The sequence below is a fragment of the Chenopodium album genome, chromosome 26 (genome assembly GCF_948465745.1).
Source record: "Chenopodium album chromosome 26, dcCheAlbu1.1, whole genome shotgun sequence".
Taxonomy (NCBI): Eukaryota; Viridiplantae; Streptophyta; class Magnoliopsida; order Caryophyllales; family Amaranthaceae; genus Chenopodium; species Chenopodium album.
Window position 1 is genome coordinate 18,449,239 of NC_137859.1, and position 22,830 is coordinate 18,472,068.

The 22,830-nt window shown below is 37.4% G+C and overlaps 1 non-coding gene across 1 annotated transcript; it reads left to right on the top strand.

Annotated features, from left to right (window-relative positions):
• The first annotated feature begins 10,978 nt into the window (after nucleotides 1-10,978).
• On the top strand, nucleotides 10,979-11,084 carry LOC145618792 (small nucleolar RNA R71). Its single transcript, XR_014108039.1, has one exon. It is a non-coding gene; the product is annotated as a small nucleolar RNA R71 (small nucleolar RNA).
• The last annotated feature ends 11,746 nt before the right edge of the window (nucleotides 11,085-22,830 follow it).

Here is a 22,830-nt window from a genome sequence, read left to right on the forward strand (position 1 = left end):
ACGGAATAATTTTTTTTACGGTTAAATGAAAAGGGCCTACCAAAATAAAACTTCTCAATTCATAAATTGTTACCTTTGTTATAACCTAGCAATTATATTCAACCAAACAACCATATTACAATCTCTTACCCACAAAGGCACAAAACCGAAATTAAACGTAGCCTTAGATTGAACAAGTAATTGATCAAATCAACAAATCTTAAAAATGATTGGCGGCCATTCAAAAATAAAAAATTACTAGGCAAGCCGAGCATATGTTTAACATGACTGGGAAAGGCATCTTGGTCACCACTATGTTTAACATGATTTTTGAGGGTTTTTTTTTTTTTTTTTTTTTTTTTTTAATCAAGGCATATGCAAAGGCTAATTAGAGCTTTAGAGGCGTTAGAGCGGTAGAAAATACTAATGTAGTCAAGTCGGCCTCTAACCTGATCAAATAAGGTCATTTTTATTATGTAGTCAAACCGGCATCTTTTTTTTTTTTTTTTTTTTTTTTTTTTTTTTTTTTTTGGAAAAGATTAAATTTTTTTTATTAATCACCAAGAAACAGGCAGTCAATACATCAAAGGGCCAAGAACCCTGAGCAAAAACAAAAACAGTTACAACACAAACTCCTACAGCCACCAAACAAAACAACACACTACTCTTATCTGCTAAACAAATCCTTGAACCACATCTGATTTCTTCTGCTAGTCTTGACTGGCATGATATAAGAAATTCTATGAAAAAGATCACTCCACAGCTTCTGAATCACCTTCTCAGGCTGCATAATACATTTATTACAGACCACTTTGTTTCTCTGACTCCAAATGACATACAGCAACCCAGTATAACAACTGAAAAGCACCTGATTCAAACCGGCCTCTAACCTGATCAAATAACCTCTTTTTTTTTTTTTATTTATTTTTTTTTATATAAAACTCTAATTACCAAACATGACCTCAATATTAATTGGACATTAAAGGGGTTGGTTGTTACCGTATTGGTTCATATCGAATCGACGAATCGACATGTTATACTCCGTACTTCACAATGGTTTTTTCTTCGTAATTTTGTATAGATGAACTTATTTTCATTGCAATTTTTATAAAGAAAAAGATTCCAAAGTATAGTCTAGTTCTCGAACTAGACATACTCGGTGAACAAAGAGACATAAAAATTTGTGCCAAGTAAAAGATTTAATGCAATTTATACGATCATTATTGCAATAATTATGGGATTCTTTATAATTATGTTGTACTCTTTCTGTTTCAAAATGTTAATCATATTTACATATCTTGATTTAAATTGTTAATTACAAATACCTTTGACTTTACACTAGTAAAAGCATTTATTTAAACTAGATATCATATGACTATATTTATTGATACGTACTTATGTTTAGAAGATTATATCCTCTCATTTTTAATAATCAAAAGATTTAATATTATGAAACTAAGGAAATATCAACTTAAATTTAAGAGAATAATGCAATAATATATATACATTGCAATATTTATTAAAAAAAAATAATCAAATTGATAAAAGAAAATACACCTTTAACATTAAGCACAAGTACTAAATTTGTTCCAAGTAACAAGATTACAAGAATGATTACAGAACTCTGTATTATTAAATTTAAATATTTAAAACACTAAATAACGACCAGTATTGATGGGAAGGAGAATGGTAGGTCGTTGGGCTACCACCCCACCCAATCAAACAAAATTTGTAACTTAACAAACCCCTATTTAGCGTAGTGGTTAGTCAAGGTCGAACCCAAAGGAATGGAGGTCGAATGCACAATGTCTAAGTCAAGCTATTTCGAAGTCAAGTAAAAGGGGTTTATGAAGGAAATTAGAACTGGAGCTAAATGATGCAAGAACTTATATGAAATCAATCTAAAGACACTAGGGCAATGGATCCACATGTAATTGTAATGGAAAATGGTAATTTGGGAGGTCAAACCGACTAAGTCAAGTGATGTGAAGGAAGATCATCATGTATCCAAAAGAGCATACTAAGATGATTCACCTAGAGGTCTAACTAGCGTCAACTACGCTAAACACTACCTAGGGAACGTCACTAAGCACCTCAATCGTGAAATTGCAAGTTACTAATCAATGGTCCGTATCATAGCAAGCTCACAATGCAATATAGTGCAATAATCAAAGATGGACAAACCTCAATTAATCACACACATGCATGCACATGAATTATCAACCAAATTTAATCATATCATCAACTCCATCAATTATCCCCAAATTACACTAATCCATTATTCAAACATGTTTCACCATTTCCCTAGCTAGGAAACTACTCACTAGCCATAGGAATCAAAATCAAAACTACAACAATCATCAATTTCATCATCAACATAATTGAAATCAAAGATAAACCAACAATCAATCAAAATCAATCAAAATTCAATCAATAACCAAATCAATCATCAATAACATGGAAAACAAATGAAATCAACTAAAATCAAACTTGTATTGAAATCAAGAAGAAAATCCTTACAAAACTTTGATCTAAAGATCAAATACAATGAGGAATCCTTGAGCAATCACCAAAAATCATGAGTTTCTCTCTCTAAAGTTCTTGAGTTTCTCTCTCTAAAATTTCTCCCAAAACTAACTATCAAATTCCATCTGAAACTTCCTTCTAAAAATAGGTAGAAATAACTATATATACAAAGAGGAGATCGGTAATGATGCCCAAAAATAGACCCTCGTAAGTGCGGGCGCTCTGAGGAGAGAGAATGGTGCGCACGGGAACACACCAAGACAGGTGCTCCCACACGCACCTGGTGTGCGGCCGCACACGACAGATGTGCGGCCGCACACTCCTCTAGTGCCCGCACAACCCTGGGTTTTCCCCCTTCTTCTCTTCGTCCTAGCTCAAGCGGTGCACACGTCCTAGATGATGATGATGGAGGACAAAGTAGGCAGAAACTTTCTTGAATTTCTTGAAAAGTATAAGCCATGAAGAAGGCATATACAAAGCCTTGAAACTTGCCTCTTGGATCCACCCTTGACTTGAAGCTTCTTGCACCTTCTTTAGGCATGAAAACAATGAAAGCTCATAGAGAGGAAGCTCGGGAATTCTTGGACAATCAATTACCACCTACAAACAAATGATAAAAAGCAAGTAAAAGAGAAAAATAACAAGTAAACTAGAAAAAGCATGAAATAGAGAAACTAACTACAAAAAGCATAAAATGAAGAAAACAAGAATAAAACTAAGGAAAACTAAAGAAAAGAGAGATAAAATAAAATAAAAATCATCCAAAAAGGAACCAAATGAGTGCCATAAATGTCACTCATCAAATTCCCCCAAGCTAAACTTTTGCTCGTCCTCGAGCAAAACAAAGCAAGAAAGAATGAGGATGAACATTTTATTGAAAACGAAAAAGAAAGACTCAAGATAAGAATATACACTAAAACTCACTGTCGTAGGAATCACGGTTGTTTTTAGCTACAACAAGCCCTTTAAACCCCAAAGTCGCCTATGAGGACGAGTGAGGTCTCGTAAGGGTATCCTAAGAGTTTGACCCATAACTCTCCACCAAACATCAATGAGGCAAACCATAAAAAGGAAGGAAAAATGAAATAAAAACAAACCTTTGCGAAATGAATCAACATAAAGACTATAATGCAAATGAATGACAATCTTTCTCAAGTAGTTAAGGTATGCACGTTTCAAGATATCCAAGGTTGATTGAAACATAGGGTATGCTAGGCATAGGAACTAGTTATCACAATTCACTTTCATCCCAAACAATCTTACCGCGTTCTTCCCACTAGTCTCAAATCTCCCCTTAGTGAGTGTCCCAATGATTCCTCGAAGGAACCGGAAAAGAATTATTTTAAAGCTACTCGACAATCTTGACTATGCATCCCCTTTCCTTAGGCAATGACCCATGATGCCCTCCCCCGAATAGTGACTCAACTATCTAGGTCGAAAGGTCTTTCCCCAAGGTTGTAACGTAAGGCATAAAGGGTGAAGGTAGGCTAAAATTTAAAAATTTGGTGATTTTCCTAAAAAGTGAAGCAAAAGGGTGATCAATCCTTAACACCACAATCAAGAAATTACCAAACAAAAACAACACCCCCAACCTTACTTGAAGCTATACTCACAAAAATATATACAAAAAGCGTACACGCTTCTCCCCCAAGCTAAAATGAAGCATTGTCCTCAATGCTTAGTAGGAGAAAAGAATACATCAAAATATTTTTGAATTTTTCACTTTTTCAATTTTTTTGTGTTTTTATATTGGATTTGCAAAGTCCTTGCCTTTTGCTTATTTCGGACGGCTTTTCCTAAATGCAAATTATTAGTCCATGCCTTTTGAGAAGTAGGACGACTTTTCCACATATATTTGCCATTATTACAAAGAAGATGAAATCACAAACTTGCTTATATAAAAACCAAAATTCCAACTTAACCACCACAAACTTCATCTCAAATGATCATAATGCTTCACAAAAACCAAGAAAATATAGAAAATGAAACAAAAGGTCAAATAACTAAAGATGTGGCTAGAAAAGAAGGGATAAGGCTCAAATGGTTGCAAGAAGGCAAATGTAAACCCAAAAATAAAGAAAATAAAAAAATATAGCAAAAATGAAAAATACCACCCCGAAAAATGTGCCTTTGTCCTTCCTAGATAGTTCGGTCTCGTGTTTGAGAATCATACATCAAGCTTTATTAGATTAGGTTTGCATAGTCAAGGATCCACGCCGCTCATACAAGGAACGTTGAAGGCTAGAAAAACAAGTAACCTCACAAGGTTGTGGCAAAAACTCACTAGTGGTGTCAAATCAACTATAGGAAGCAACTACCAACGTACCACAAACAAGTAGAATCCGGCTTCATGATCCTCCTAGTTCAAACCAACTACCCTAGCATACACTATCCTAGAGTCAACCGAACATAGTCTCAAACCGTGCATACCTTTACAACCTAGGAAGAAAATCATGCAAAAGACAAGTCCAATGTACAAGGTTCATTCCATAAGAAAAGAAATGAAAAACAATGCCTCAAAATCACATTAAAAATGAAAAGAAAAATAAAGGAAAGTAAGAGAAAAAGAGAGTAAAAGAAAAGAAACGGGGACATTGAAAAGGAAAACATAGGAGAAATAGCATGTAGCAAATCGGGAAAACAAGCTAGCTACAAGGGAAGTAGCCTAGAGATCAAGAAAATGAGGAAAACAAACAAGAGGAATGAAAATAAACATGCAAACAACTAAGATATGTACACAACAACAAAATTGGTCACCGAGCAAGTTATTAGTTCCCCCAAGCTAGATAAAAATACATCTCAACATCCCAATCAAAACAAAACATGCATAAAAAATATAAGGGATGGAGGCAAAAAGCATGAGAAGCTAAAGGGAACTAATAACTACTAACATCACCACCACCACTCCTACTCGGCCTGGCCCCATCGGGGTCTCTGTTGCGCTCGGGGTCATCGAAGGGATGAGGGTAGGGCTCCCATCCTCCGGTGTACCCCTCGGGCCACCCATAATGCCCCTTGAAAAGATCTTGTTGCCAAGGAGCAAGAGGGGTGAAGTTATCGGGCAAAGTGAGTTCAAAGGGGTGGTTGGGATGGACATGGGGGTAGTTAGGATCACCCCTATAGTCACTACCACCCGGAGCCTTGTAATCATAGTTACCGTGCTCGTCTGGATAGTAGCGACGCTCGGTGTCGGGGTTAGAAGGCCCCGACCAATAAGGATGCCCATACGAAGGTAGAGGACCTTGTTGGGGCGGAAAGTACGGATAGTTAACCGGGGGAGTAATGTTCCCACGGTTAACCTCCGCCTCATAAATTTGTTGTTGTTGTTGTGTAAACATACCTTGCTGCATCTCTTGAATACCTCTTAGTTGCTCATAGATGGCCCCAAAGTCTTGATCATACATGCCATCCACGTGGATTTTCAATCCACTCATTTGCTCACTAAGAGCCCTCAAATCCGCATTGGCGAAAGCATGTTGCCCTTGCTCTTGCTCTTGCTCTTGAGGAGCTTGTTGTTGTGGAGAATAATGTTGTTGTTGTTGATATTGTTGTTGTTGATGTTGTTGTTCTTCTTCATCATCTTCTTCCTCATCCTCCTCGGAGTCAAAGTTGGGATGCCGGAAGGACTTGGGAACATGCCTCACATTGTTGGCAATCCGATCCAAAGAAGTCAAACTGGGGTTAGGCAAGTAGCACCAATGCTCGTTGCCCCTAAGCCACTCATATCTCCCTTCGCTAAAGCCCTTGGAGATGAATTGGATTTCACCCAATTGTTGCATATCGAGGTAGATAGAAGCTGCATCCCCGATCTCCTTACAAAATGGGAGATAATCATCGAGGCGAAGGCGAGTCAATAGCCTAGTTACCATGCCCCCACATGGGATCTCTCCCGTCCTCCTCTTGCGAAGATCCAAGCAATATTGGGCAAAGATATACCCCAAGTTCAACCGGCCCACATACTCCGGGCGGGTAGACAACCAAAGGACCTTGAGCTCCAACTTACTCAACTTCCCCATTTCTTGTTTGGGGAACAAAACATAGCCCAAAAGATGGTGTACAACCCTAAGGCAAGGTTGGTACACCTTTGAGATCTTAGCTCGGTTGGTGATAAACTCATTACCACCTGAGATGTCTTCCCACCATGAGTGTTGATCATACTCCGGGAAAATGTAGTGTTCAACGTTGACAATATCCCCATGGGGATCAAAATCCAGAGCGGCGTTGAACTCTTCCAATGATTGGTCGAAGATGTGGTTGAACAATTGGAAACACACCCTATATACCCCTCCTACGGGTACAAGCTCTAAGGTAGCCAAGAACTCCAAAGTAGGCTCCTTATAGGTGCGGTAGGCATCGGTGATGAAAGAACCCAATCTGAGATTTAAAAACAACGACCGCACATCATTATCAATACCCAACTTCAGCATATCGGGTTGGAAGTAGTGGCGGGTTTGTTTTAGGATTCTTTCATCCTTCAAGTTTTGGTAGAAGGTCTTTTGTTTGTCGGTGAAGTTTTTCTTTTTGGGAAGAGAGGTTGGGGGTCGTGTTTGAGTGGAGGAAGGGTTGGAAGTACTAGGCCTAGAAGATGTACTAGGCCTAGATGAGGTACTTGGGCGAGGAGGTTCATCGATGCTAACATCAGTTTTCCGCTTCTTGGTGAACTTCTTGAGGTATTTAGACATTTTGAGAGGCTTAGAAAGATCACCAATATCCAACAAGGAGCAAAATCAATGAACCAAGAATACCACACCCAAATTCACCACTTACTACCAAAATTGCCAAACTCCAAATTCACACTTCTTTTCAATCAAACCAATTTCAAACCAATCCACAACACCAATAATCCAAGAAAAAACTCCTTTTCAACAATCCAAGAACAACCACAAGACCAATACCACAATCACCATATACTACCAATACTCCAAAAATTCAACTCACAAGATTTCAACCAAAAATGATGAAAATCACTACAAAATCAACAAACAACACAATGTTATGCAAAATCAATCAACAAACATCACCAAATCACAACCAATATCAAGATCAAGCATCAAAAATCACAAAATCAATACTACACTATTCATGCTCATACAAATTTTCAATCTATGCAAATTTATGATATAAATGGCAAAATTAAAGCAAGGATTAGTGATTATACAATAAAAGAAGCAAGATTAACCAATTTTGAGCAAGCAATTTGAATCCACAAAGAAAGCCCCAAATTCGGCCACCAAGAGTAGGAGAGAGAGTGAGTGAAATTTGGGACAACTTGTGAGGAATTTGTAGTGTAGATAGCTTTGTGAGTGATTTTAATTGAAATTGGAGTGATTTTGGTGAGGATTTGAGTGATTTTTGATGATGAATGAGGGAATATAAGGTGCACACAAGGAGGGTTTTGGAAGAGGAAGTGCGTGAGGAAGATAGAGGAAATGAGGAAATGAAGGGAAAAAGGAGGAAGAAGGAGGTAATATGCACGTCCAGCCAGCGTGCGGCCGCACAAGACTGATGTGCGCCCGCACACTCAAGCTATGCGCCCACACACACAAGCTATGCGCCCGCACCTGCCTCGTGTGCGGCCGCACACCCCTGTGCGTCTCCCATTTCTTCCTTTTTCTCATATTTTTGATACTTACTGCCTATTTGGGTGCGCACATGAATCATGATGGTGATGAGGAACAACATAGGCAGTAGTAAAAATCATTTTCAAAGACCTCAAAGTTGAAAATTCATGTGTTCACCACAAAAATTCACTAAGTATCAATTTCCTCCAACTTCCAAAACATGAATTTCCTATCTTACCTCTCTAAAATTCTTACCCCTTTTACCTCAAATTTCGATTAGAATCGAATAAAATATGATTTGTGCCACGAACACCTTCCATTCATCATGCATACTCATAGAATTCCAATTCCGCAAAAAGGTCATCCTAAAAATCCAATCAAGTAGAAAAGTAAAAGAAAAGACAAAGTAATAAAGGAAACAAAAATGAGAAAATTCAAAAATCAAAGAGAAAGGTTAGAAACTCCGGGTTGCCTCCCGGGAAGCGCTTGCTTAAGGTCCTAAGCTCGACCCTTCCTCCAAATCATGGAGGATCAAAGAACACCACCTTCTTCAAGGTAGTTGATAGAGCAAAATCTTCTTCGATTTTACAAACTTCTCATCGTTGCTTAATGAAACCTTCACAAAATTCTTTTCAAATTCTTCTTTTTCCTTTCTCAACTTCTTTCTTTTTCTTGCTTTCTTCGAGTCACGGGCCTTTTTCTTCGGCTTGACTTCAACATCTTTAATCATGGAAGCTTTCTCTTCATCTTGAGAATTAAGCTTGAACCAATTTGGAATCTCAATTTCTTTCTCATCCCTTGGCTTTTGAATTACAAATTCTTCTTCACTAACATCATTAAGACTTGCACAAACATCATCAACAATCTCAAAAACATCGTTAGTAGAAGAATCAATCATGCACATATCATTAATGGAACGAGAAAGACTAGCACATGCTATATCTTGCACACAAGATAAGGACTCATGCATTGGCTTCAACTTAAAACTCTCTTCCAATTTTCCACATCTCAAAGTGATTTGACCTCCCTTCACATCTATTAAAGCTCCCGAGGTGGCTAAGAAAGGCCTCCCTAAAATGATTGGAATATGCTCATCCTCCTCAATCTCCAAAACAACAAAATCCACGGGAAAGACAAACTCTCCAATCTTTAAAGGAACATCATCAATTCTTCCCTTAGGAAGCTTAATAGAGCGATCGGCCAATTGAAGTGTTATATTAGATGGTTGAAGCTCACCTAGATCAAGCCTTTTGAAAACCGAAAAGGGCATAATACTCACACTAGCCCCTAGATCACACAAAGCATTCTCAAAAACCATTTTCTTAATTTGACAAGGGATTGAAAAATTCCCCGGATCTTCTATCTTCTTCGGAAGCTCACCATGGATAAGAGCACTAAAACACTTCCCTCCTTCCATCGAACTACCCTCATCAAAATCTTCCTTCTCCTCTAGTATCTCCTTAAGGAACTTGGAGTACTTAGGCATATCGGGAATTGGCTCGATAGAGGGTGTGGAATCATGAACATCCTTAAGAACTTCAAGGAACTTCCCAAATTGCTCATCTATTTTGAATCTCAAATATTTTTGGGGATATGGTAGATCGGGAAATCTCTCTACCTCACTCATCTTTTCAACAACACATTCTTCTTTTTTCTCAACCTCACAATAAATTTCCTTGGACTCAACCCTCTCCACTTCATTCTCCATAGCACCACTCTCATCTCTTCCCTCTTTTGAACAAAAAACTCCCTCATCAAAATCATTTCCACCATTTGTGGCAATAGAGTACACGGGTTTTTTTGGTTCAACACTTTGGGAAGGCAAAGACGAAGGACTAGCAAAATCCTTAATAGTGCTTGCTAATTGGGTAATTTGAGTCTCAAGCATCTTATTGTGGGTCATCTTCTCATTGAATTTCTTATCACTAACCGCCATATAGGTGTTAATGATCTTGGTTTTATTATCAATCAACTCCTCCAAAGTAGTCCTAGGAGAAGAAGGTTGTGAATAGGAATTTTCACCTTGAGTCTTTGGAACAAAACCGGGTGGGGGACCTCTTTGAGCGTTGTTTTGAAAATTTCCCCTTCCTTGATTGTTCCAATTACCCCTATTTTGATTTGAACCATAACCTTGATTATGGTTACCACCACCATGATTATGGTTACCATTACCTTGGTTATGATTTACATAACCTTGGTTTTTATTACCATAATTTTGGTTTTGATTGCCATAATTTTGGCTTTGATTTTGGCCACTATAATCTTGGTTATGGTTACCACGAGAACCTTGATTCCCTAGGTTCCTATAACCACCATTATGATTATAGTTGTCAAAATTGCCTTGGTTTTGGTAATTCCTATTCCATTGGCCTCTTTGATTATCAAACCTTTGAACATTGTTGTTTGACACAAAATTAACATGTTCACACTCATTGTTGTCAAATTCATCAACACATTCATTGTTGCAATTGCTAGAATCATGGTCATATGATCCACATACATCACAAAACAAACATCCCATAGGCATATTATGTGAAGTAGAAGGAGTTTGAGAGTTAGAAGAAGTACCTCTCCCCTTAATTTGGGAGGGAAGATTTGGAGCTTGGGAAGAGGAAGAAACACTCTCCAACTTGGCCTTGATCGCCGTCATCTCCTTTCCCAAGTTTGTCATTTGAGAGGAAAGATTGTTGATGGCATTAAGATGGTCCACCGAATACAACGAAGATTGCTTACTTGAAGAATCTCTTTCCCCATCTTGCCAATCTCTATAGTAAGTCACCACATCCTCTATTATGTCCACAACTTCTTCTTCGGTTTTGTTCATGATTAGACCACCGGCCCCTCCATCAAGGCATGCCTTGCCTTGAGGACTCAAACCACCAAAGAAGATTTGGATCAATTGATATGTTGGAATTCCGTGGTGAGGACACTCTCTTTGGTACTCCTTGAATCTCTCCCATGCTTCATAAAGACTCTCATTTGGCTTTTGCTTGAATCCTTGAATTAAAGCTCTTGCCTCCGCCGTTTTCTTTTGAGGATAGAAATGGGACAAGAAAGCTTTAGTGACATCATCCCATGTTCTCAATGAATTGGGCTTCACCTCTTTGTCTAGCCATTCCAAAGACTTTCCTAAGAGAGAAAAAGGAAACAACTTAAGGCGGATGAATTCTTGAGACACTCCATTAACCTTGATCGTGTTGCAATATTTTTCAAACTCCTTAAGATGGTTCAATGGGCTCTCGTTCTTTGCCCCACTATATTGTCTCCTCTCTATTAGGGTGATCATTGCCGGCCGAATTTCAAAGTCGTTTGCCGGTGTAGTAGGTGGAGCTATGTCTCTCTCGAACCTATATGCACCGGGTACTCCCAATTCTTTCAAGGCAACTCTTGGTTGTTCTCCCATGATTTGCTCTTGTTCAATCTCTTCTTCGCTTGAGGAACTATAATCCAAGGTCTTGTTTGCTACTCTCCTCCTTGAGAGAGTTCTTTCAATCTCCGGATCAAAGGGAACAAATGAGCGATCTCGGGACCTATGCATACAAAACTCAAAGAAAATATAAGTAGCACGGCTACAAATGTAGCCTAAAGTGTAAAATCTTTTTGTATTTTGCAAATGAAATGAAATAGACTCAACAACAACATGCACTCAAAGCACCATTCCCCGGCAACAGCACCATTTTGATGGGAAGGAGAACGGTAGGTCGTTGGGCTACCACCCCACCCAATCAAACAAAATTTGTAACTTAACAAACCCCTATTTAGCGTAGTGGTAAGTCAAGGTCGAACCCAAAGGAATGGAGGTCGAATGCACAATGTCTAAGTCAAGCTATTTCGAAGTCAAGTAAAAGGGGTTTATGAAGGAAATTAGAACTAGAGCTAAATGATGCAAGAACTTATATGAAATCAATCTAAAGACACTAGGGCAATGGATCCACATGTAATTGTAATGGAAAATGGTAATTTGGGAGGTCAAACCGACTAAGTCAAGTGATATGAAGGAAGATCATCATGTATCCAAAAGAGCATACTAAGATGGTTCACCTAGAGGTCTAACTAGCGTCAACTACGCTAAACACTACCTAGGGAACATCACTAAGCACCTCAATCGTGAAATTGCAAGTTACTAATCAATGGTCCGTATCATAGCAAGCTCACAATGCAATCTAGTGCAATAATCAAAGATGGCCAAACCTCAATTAATCACACACATGCACATGAATTATCAACCAAATTTAATCATATCATCAACTCCATCAATTATCCCCAAATTACACTAATCCATTATTCAAACATCCTTCACCATTTCCCTAGCTAGGAAACTACTCACTAGCCATAGGAATCAAAATCAAAACTACAACAATCATCAATTTCATCATCAACATAATTGAAATCAAAGATTAAACCAACAATCAATCAAAATCAATCAAAATTCAATCAATAACCAAATCAATCATCAATAACATGGAAAACAAATGAAATCAACTAAAATCAAACTTGTATTGAAATCAAGAAGAAAATCCTTACAAAACTTTGATCTAAAGATCAAATACAATGAGGAATCCTTGAGCAATCACCAAAAATCATGAGTTTCTCTCTCTAAAATTTCTCCCAAAACTAACTATCAAATTCCATCTGAAACTTCCTTCTAAAAATAGGTAGAAATAACTATATATACAAAGAGGAGGTCGGTAATGACGCCAAAAAATAGATCCTCGTAAGTGCGGGCGCTCTGAGGAGAGAGAATGGTGCGCACGGGAACACACCCAGACAGGTGCGCCCGCACGCACCTGGTGTGCGGCCGCACACGACAGATGTGCGGCCGCACACTCCTCTATTGCGCCCGCACAACCCTGGGTTTTCCCCCTTCTTCTCTTCGTCCTAGCTCAAGCGGTGCACACGTCCTAGATGATGATGATAGAGGACAAAGTAGGCAGAAACTTTCTTGAATTTCTTGAAAAGTATAAGCCATGAAGAAGGCATATACAAAGCCTTGAAACTTGCCTCTTGGATCCACCCTTGACTTGAAGTTTCTTGCACCTTCTTTAGGCATGAAAACAATGAAAGCTCATAGAGAGGAAGCTCGGGAATTCTTGGACAATCAATTACCACCTACAAACAAATGATAAAAAGCAAGTAAAAGAGAAAAATAACAAGTAAACTAGAAAAAGCATGAAATAGAGAAACTAACTACAAAAAGCATAAAATGAAGAAAACAAGAATAAAACTAAGGAAAACTAAATAAAAGAGAGATAAAATGAAATAAAAATCATCCAAAAAGGAACCAAATGAGTGACATAAATGTCACTCATCAAGTATCACAATTCTTGATCATATACTACGTATATCATGCGTGATGACCAACATCCAAGATGGTAGAGACATCCATGACAGCCTCCAACTCGAATTTGAACGCTTGAAGATCTTTATCAAACACGACATTCTCTCGGAGGCACCGCGAAACCTTAGCAATCACGAACCTTAAAACACCAGGACTCACGCCGTAATAAGCAGCGAAATTCTTCTTATAAGTTCTTAGGGCATTAGTAATGTAAGCTTCAACCATATTGGGATTTTCGGGTTTAATCACAAATGCCACCTCGAAAACTTTGTTGTTGAATGGCTCCTTCCACAAGGTGTTGCGGTCTTCTTGGGTAAGACATTCTGGATTTAGGCAGACCTCACACCAACGGCGAAAGAGAAGAGAGACACGGATCTCATGAGTGTTGGTGTTGGAGGAAGCTATTCGTTTGATGGGGTTAAGGGTTACGGAGCAAGCTTTGAAGTTTACCATTGTTTGGCTTCAAAGTTGAAGGTTGTTGGGTTTTGATCTCCATTGTTAAACTTGTTTGCCAGAAATAATTGAGTAGAACTATTAAGGCTATTTCAATTATTTTTATTTGGTAATTTGGTGAATGAATGTAAGAAACAATGAATAATGTAAAAGCTTTCAATAAGGGGAGTATTTATAAGGGAATTATTTTATTCTTGCACACCAAGGAAAAGTATTTGGATATATTTTAGGAAACAAGATAATTGTGAATATTGTGAAGATATATCCTAGAGAATAATGTTGTGAGCTATTTTAGGTTATTTGGTCTTACCCTCCATGTTAACTCACTTTGAATGTTGCAATAATGATTTCACCTAAATATATACTACTATATCCAATAGACCTTTCTTGGTGAAAAAGGAATTAGTTAAAAAATTTTATTAGGTTATCAAATTAAATATGTAAGGAATTTTTTATTGCTAAATGTTGTGCCAAAACCTAAGCTGGATATTTTTTGGGAGGCGGCAAACAATATACAAGTATATAGATAATCATTATTAAGATATTAATGTCTAACTAATGAGATCATGTATTTACAATTTGCGGAGTACATTCTAATTAAAAAATTAAAAGTATTATCTACTTTCTTTGTTGTAATGAGATGTGGTCAAATTGGAAAATGTTAACCCTATTTTGTAATTACTATATATGATTTAAATTATCATGTAATGTATTGTTAGATTTATTGCAAATTGTATCATATGTCAAATTGATAAATTTTAACCATACAAAATTAAATATATTTATGGTCAAAGTCAAATGGATGAAGTGTATTATTATGTTAGGGATTTCATGTTTTTTTAAAGAGATTTTATCCAACTTTTAAATATTATACCGTGTATAACAATAGCTTCTTAGTCTCTCTTTTCTTTCGCCATAATCTTGAGATACACCAACACTGCAATGATATGATCCATAATTCATTTACCAACAAGACCATAACATCTTGTGGACAGAACCAAGTGTAGACACCCATTTGTGTCTCCCCAAAACCAAACCAAGTGATGAATGCCTTGTGCGTTGTGTTGTTATCGAATTAGGTGAAAGTGATTCGAAAGTCAAATGTTGCGGTTTAGTTTTAATTAATTTCTTCTCTCTCTGTTTTTGAAAATGACTTTATTTATTTGAAAATGTCCATTTTAGTTTATTTTGGTCCATGATAAGGGTCCAATAATGGTGTATTTGGATGGGGCTTGAAGAGACCTTTCCAACGATATATTATAAGCCTAATTCCGATGAATATTGAGGAAGTTATGGCCAAAATACTAAACTGGGCCCGGTGTTTTATTTTAATACGGCCCGATGATCTAGAGGAGGGCCCAATATTAATTATTATTCCTAAAATTATTAAGATTAATTATAGTTTTCTAGAAGTTTCTAGAAAGTTCTTTTTAATTCTAGTATTGATAGGTTTAATAATTAATTATCTTTTAAAGGTTTTTATTTGGAATAAAATATTATTTTATTATCTTAAAAATACGTATTTTATCTTCTGTACGGATTCCGTAGATCAAGTTGATTAAAGATCGGATTCCGCGTGAAGAAAAACGCGCTAATACAGGCTGTCGCCAAACGACAAGTTTGTCGCCGCGCGACAGACCCTGTCGCCTCGCGACAGACATTGTCGCGTCCCAACAGAGTTAATTCCTGGCGACAGCGTGGAGTTTTATTCCTTGTCAAATTCCGTGATTTTCCGGATTATTTTCATTATAAATAGCGTCCGAACTCCTGTTTACAGAATCATCAATCATCATCAATTCTCATTCAATTCTCTCTTTTCTCTCTTGAGCAATTTATGCTTTCTTTCTCTCTTTTTCTAAGCTAGTTTTTACATACAATATTCCACATACATTAGACTTAGAGTCATCTAGCCAAGTTCTAAGTTGCCTTCGCCCTAGACGTGCAAGGTTTGATAATTTCTGAGGGTTTGGTCCAAAACTAGTCAAAACTTTATTTAATTTGATTTCAATTTAGTTCTTTGATTGTTCTTTATTATTTTTATTGAAGTTTACTAACTTGTGTATTTTGTTATTAGAAAGAGGTATGAGGCTTCAAAGTAAGTAGATTAGCTTACTCTCTATTTCATTCACAATGTAGATTGCATGCTTATTATTGTTTATGATTCCTAGTATCATGTTAGGATGCTATTAATGCTTCCTAGTATCATGTTAGGATGTTATTTTATAGTATCATGTTTAGGATGTTTTTACTCTTTCTAGTATCATGTTAGTACCATGTTAGGTTTAAAGCTTTGATCTTTATTGTTTAGTGACATGCTAGGATTTGTTATTAATCTTGTTAGTATCATGCCTAGGATCTTGCTATTATTATTAAGCTTTATTATGCCTTATCATGCTATTATCATCATTGTTATTATGATTATTTGTTATTATGTTGCTTGATATTATATTTTTATTGTTATTGCTTGATCACGCCTTTTATGCAGGTTAAAGGGAATTTGTACTTGAAATCACGCTTAATAAGATATTTAATAATTTGGTTTAGGTTAATGTGATTTTAATTCAAGTGATCGCCAATAATAGTATTATTTGTGCATTAATTTCAACCAACATAGATAAACAGGGTAGGTTTAATATAATGTTTGTATGTTATTCGAAAAGCGCGCATGAATACGAGCAGAACAAAGTATAGGCCTATTTTATAGGGCGGGTCCTTTCTTTTGTAGATTGGATTCGTACCCTCATCCCCGGACCCTATTTGGTTCAAGACCTTATGGAGTAGTTGATGGTCCTTTTGGATTGTCTTTTGGGTACAAGTTCCTTAAAACTTGTTGGCGACTCTTTTTGCTCTTTGTCTTTCCCTTTGGAACGCCACCGTACTTTAGTGTATGATCACAGTGGGGTTCAAGTTTGGGGTTATCATAATGCTTTAAATATTCCCTACAGTTTTTGGCGACTCCACTGGGGAGGATTTCTATTTATATTCCTGAAATTTATTAAATTTTGGCAATTATTTAGAATGAGCGGATGAGACTCGAAAAATTCTAAGTATTTCATGTGCGTGATTTGATTAACATTATTGTCATATGCATTAAAAGGTCCTCATGGGAGTACCCCATGAGTCAATCCATAGGAATTTTACACGTAGGAAATTTGAGAAATATCTTTCATGACTAGAATCGAAAAGATAATACGAAATCTGGAAAATTCGAAGAACACAGAAACTTGCCAAGGCATGTAGGAACTAGCGTCTAGGAAACAGGGCTTGTCGCCCGTAAAAAGTTTCTGTCGCCTGGCAACAGTTTCCGTCGCTTGACGACAGGAGCTTTTTTGCGGCGACGGTCCCTGTAGTCTGGCGCCAAGTTCTTCCAATACCGAGCCAGGGGTCTGTCTTCTTGCTTTGACCATTTCTAGTGTTGTTGGCTCGATTTTGCTTATTGATTGATTCATTTTCTCACTTTTCTGAACCCATATGTGTTCTACATATGGATATAACCCTCTGGGGGTTCCTGCTTCGCTTGCCCAATGGAATATTCCACTATCATGTGCAAAGTTCAGATTTGGGGACGTGTAAGTTTTGTGAATCCACCAAACCGTGGCGTCGAGTTCGATTTCATCACGAACTCGCGGAATCCTGTCCATTCGCTCCAACCCTCTCGGTAGACTTGTGTGCAATGCATATGGATTCTTAACCATGGACCTTTTTTGACTTAACCCATATCCTCGAACTTTAGAGAACTAGAGCCATGGTTAGGTTGCAAACTCATCATGTTGTGACTATGTGAACTACTTTTGCCTTTATTTGTATATATTATGTGTGTTAACCGTTTGTTTGACTTGTGTTAAAGACTAATAAATTGACTAATGACTAAAAGGACTTTGTCTAATTAATTAATTAATTAATTTCGAATTAATTAAAGGCTAATAATTTAATCAATTGGACTTAGTACGACTTTAGGCATGTCCATTTAAAGTAAAATTATTGGAAACAGTCCAGATTAATGTTCCAGCAATGGCGCAGGAATTTGGACTGTGGCGCTGCAGTCTAGTGTCTGTCGCCTGGCGACAATTTTGTCGTCTGGCGACAGGCTCTAAACGATGGTGACAGTTCTGTTGCTTTAGCGACAGTCCAGTTTTCTTACTTGAGTCACCACGGCGAGTCTAATTAACAGTCTACTAATCGGATTAATCAGTTTGTTAATATTTCAAACCATGTTCAAGTCTTTAATTGAGTTTAGGCATTTAAAAGTCCCATGGTCACACACTAGTAGTCAAAGCATGTCACTCACATATAAAGCACACACATAACATGTTTGTCACATTATAACCATGTCTAGAGAGTCTTGAATGCGTGTTTTCCGTCATTTTTTTTAGGGGGGTAAGTCGGATATTAATCCTCCAATTTAACTTCCCTTAAAATATATACAACATATACCCCATTTTTTTTTTTATTTTTTCTTTTAATCTTTTAAACATAAAGTCAAGTCAATTAGAGTCAAATATTAAAACAAATATGGTTTAAATTACAGCGCGTGGTCAAGAAAGGAAGGGCGTTTAATTAAAGACAACACTTTTGTTCAAGTTTTACTTTTCGTCAAACCAATCGGTAGGAAAAGGAAAGCTAAGAAGGCAATGGCTAGTCAAGAAGAACTTAATGAAGTCAAGGGACAGGTAGCCAACTTGGCTGAGATGTTGCAAAACTTATCGCTGCAAATAAGTAACCCGGAAAAACAAAAACAAATGGACCTAATCCAGGAAAGCTTGGGCAAGCTGTCCAACGATTTCAGATTTCAAGAGATTAGCTCCCAAGGGGTCTCGGTGGATAAGGATCTTCTTCCAAAAAAGTTCAATCCCAACGACATCCCTAAGTTCAAGGCTATGGATAATCCCTATTTTCATTTAAGAGCTTTTGAAACTGTAATGAGCATTAAGGGGATAGATAGAAAAGCTTTTCATTCTGTATTTTCATTATCCTTAGAAGCTGTATGTCAACAGTGGTACTTTTCACTTGATAAAGAAAAGACCTCTAGTTGGGAATCTATTGTGAGCGCTTTCATTGAAAGGTATAAATGCAATATACAAGTTGAAACCGATCACAGAGAATTAGAAATGCTGAAACAAAAAGAAAACGAGGGTTTCACCTCCTTCTTCAATAAATGGAGGGAAACCACTGCAAAAATGGTTGAAGTGCCTAGTGAAAAGGAATCTGTTAGGATGTTCATTAAGAACCTCCAAGAAAAATATTCCAAGCATCTCAAATACCAAAGCAACCTAAATACTTTCAAAGCAGTATATGATATTGGAATTAACATTGAGGATGACCTCACTAAACTGAAAATTGCTAGTAACAACTCAAATAGTGGCTGGAAAAATAAGAAGAACGAAAATCCTTCTTCATCCAAATCTACCCACTCAAATAATGTTAGCACTTTTCCTCTTAATGAAGTATTAGCAATGAATAATAATCAAGGACAAAAGAAACCATTTAGGAAGAATTATAAACCTATTGGTATGAGTTATGACACCGCGTTTGATCGTTAACATGCAAAAGGTCTTATAACTCCCATTGGACCATTTGGAGATCCACCTGTCGAAAGGAGAACGGCTAGTAGGAACCCAAATGCACATTGCAAATATCACCAAGGTAGAGGTCATCCTACAGAAAATTGTTGGAGATTAAAGGAAGCCATTCAAGATTTGATTGATAGTAACAAGCTCCCATTACCTCCTGTAAGTAAGAAGCCAAGTATTAATACTGCACCGCTATCAAATTCTTTGGCTATTTCCGACGAAGAAAACCAAGAGGATCCATCTAGTCTCATAGAGCCTGTCGAGACCATTGAAGAAGAAATCTTCGAAGATGGTCTCGATTCTCCAGTCAAGAACCCGCAACTAAGCAAGAAGTATTGGCATTAACGTTAATACTTTCAGAATTGAAAGAATTAATTTCACAAACCTTCGAGGCTATAAAGGAGAAAAATGAGTTGCTTAAAAATAAACCTCCACTTAAGCAAAAGAAACCATTTTCTTTCCAAGTAATTGACACTCCCAAAAAGAACAATAGGAAATATACTCCAATTGGGACGTCATACACAAACATATTCAAAATGCTCTTCGAGAATGGAAAAATCCAACCTCTCGAGCCAAGACCATTTGAATCGCTGAAAAGGACAGACAAATATTATTATGCATACCATCAATCAGGAGGACATACAATAGAGCAATGCTTCAAGTTTAAAGACTTGGTTCAACGTTTGATTGATGAGAAAAATTTAGTTCAACTTCCACAAGATGCCATGATTAATGGAGTATGGGACAGTGACGATGAGGATGTTTACCTTAAAGACATTGAAGAAACTCCAATATCAACAATATACCCAGTAAATGACATTTGGGATGAGGAAGATTCACCCATAGATGTCCTCAGTAGGTCCGGGAGAATACAACCTCCCATTTCAACACAACCCATACCTTCTATCCAGCAAATTCCCATGCCTATTATAGAAGACAACGATGTTGTCAAGCAGCTAAAAAAGACTAAAGTAAAAATGAATATGTATGGAAACTCTTAGCCACGTCTCGAGAACATAGAATTGCAGTTATGGATGCACTGGCTAAGGTAGGCATAGATTCAGACACCACTCCTGAGGGACTTGCAAACTTCCTCACGAGTGATCTCCCAAGTCCAATTAATTTAGTCACTTTTTCGGATAAAGATCTACCCTTAGAAAGTAACAAACACAATAAAGCTCTAAACCTCACAGTCATATGCAAAAGAATGAATGTCCCTATGACTCTTGTTGATAACGGTTCATCAATTAACGTATGCCCACTTAGAACTGCAAGAATGTTGGGAATAAGAGATGAGGATTTATCCCCGTCAACCCAAGGAATAAGAGCCTATGATAATTCACGTCGTCAAGCATTAGGGACAATCACTATGAATGTAACAGCAGGCGCAATCGAACATGCCACTACGTTTCAAGTAGTAGATATCAAAGCATCTTTCAACCTACTATTAGGACGTCCTTGGCTTCATGATCTAAAGGCTGTCCCGTCGTCTCTTCATCAACAAGTAAAGGCTATAGTTGGAAGCATTCCAATCACCATTGATGCTTCATCTATGAGGATTAAAACAGTAGAAAATCCACTAATTAATGTGGAACACGATGAAAACGACGAAGATTTGTGGGGCTTTAGCGAAGAGGTCTCCTTAATAGAGGAAGATGAAAGGACCCCTCTTCATTATGACCTCCACTCGAACATGATAATAAATGCTATCCTAAGAAAACAAGGACACTTTCCCGGAAGCACATGGGTTTACCTGGCCTCCCTAAATTGGATACTTTCGGACTTGGTTTTGAACCAACTCGCGAAGACCTTAAACGAGCCCAGGAAAAATCAAAAGCACGAAGAAATGCCCGCATACAAAAAAGGGAAATACCCATGGATCAATATCCTCTTACTTTAAATGGGCAATTTATAAGAGAAGGAGAGGATTACCCTTGTCATGAATTTCCCGAACCTTTTGTTGTGAATGGTATAAGGCAGCCTGGATTCAAAATCTTTCTGGATTGTTGTTTCCTAGACGAGATCCCAGCTCCAACATATAAGGAAAAGGCACCTCCTTGTTTCGACTTTAATGTCATGGGACTCCTCTTTGGAAGGGAAAAGAACAAACCAAAACATGTGGAAGATGATTCTTCACTTATCCAAGCAGTCCTCCAAAGTGAAAATTTCGACCCCTCCAAACTTATCACTCCCATAGAAGATCAAGAGCGTGGATGGCGCAAGACAGTGAAGATAGTTACTACAAGTGGAAAGAAGATTTCAATAACTACAGGGCAAGGACCAATATTCGAAGAGTCGTCTGAGTCAGAATCTGAGTTAGAGTCTTCCCCTATCGAGTCTTCTAAGTCTTTAGTTGTAGCATCCTCACCTTCTTTTTCTACTCCTAGGATAGTTAGCAATCAAGTCCCGACGGATATTTCCTTATTCGATGTAATGATTTCCGAGTTTAATAATATGTCTTCTTCCCCTTATTCCTCTTGTTTTTCTTTATCTAAAGATGACGAACATTGCTTAACTAATGATGAAAATGACAAAGAAATAATTAAAGCAATGGAAACACTGGAAAATAAGACACCAGTAATTGAGGATACATAAACGGTTGATATCTCAAAAGATCCAACCATGAAAAGAGAAGTTAAAATCGGACTAACGCTAAACAAAGAAGAAAGAACCGATTTAATAAATCTACTTAAAGAATTTATCGATGTATTTGCTTGGTCATACGAAGATATGCCAGGCATTAATAGAAAAAAAGCTCTACACACTATATCATTAATTCCAGGAATGAAACCTGTAAAACAAAAGTTACGTCGAATGAAACCCGACGTGGCCCTTAAAATAAAAGAAGTACAAAAATAAATAACTGCAGGTTTTATCCGGGTATCCAAATACCCCGAATGGGTCGCCAATGTTGTCCCAGTTCCGAAAAAATATGGTAGAGTTCGAATGTGTGTCGACTATCGAGATTTAAACAAGGCAAGTCCAAAGGACGACTTCCCTTTGCCACACATCGATATTTTGGTAGATAACACAGCAAATCATGCACTTCTCTCGTTCATGGATGGATACGCAGGATACAATCAAATCCTCATGGCCGAAGAAGATATGGAGAAAACAACATGCATAACACCTTGGGGTACTTATTGCTATACGGTAATGCCATTCGGGTTAAAAAACGCAGGTGCCACTTACCAGCGAGCAGCAACTGCCCTACTCCATGATATGATGCATAAAGAAGTGGAGGTCTATGTGGATGACATGATTGTAAAATCAAAAGACCGCCAAGGACACCCAATAGCTTTAAAGAAATTCTTTGAAAGATTAAGAAAATACAACATGAGGTTAAACCCCTCTAAATGTGCTTTTGGGGTTACCTCAGGGAAACTTTTGGGTTATGTCATAA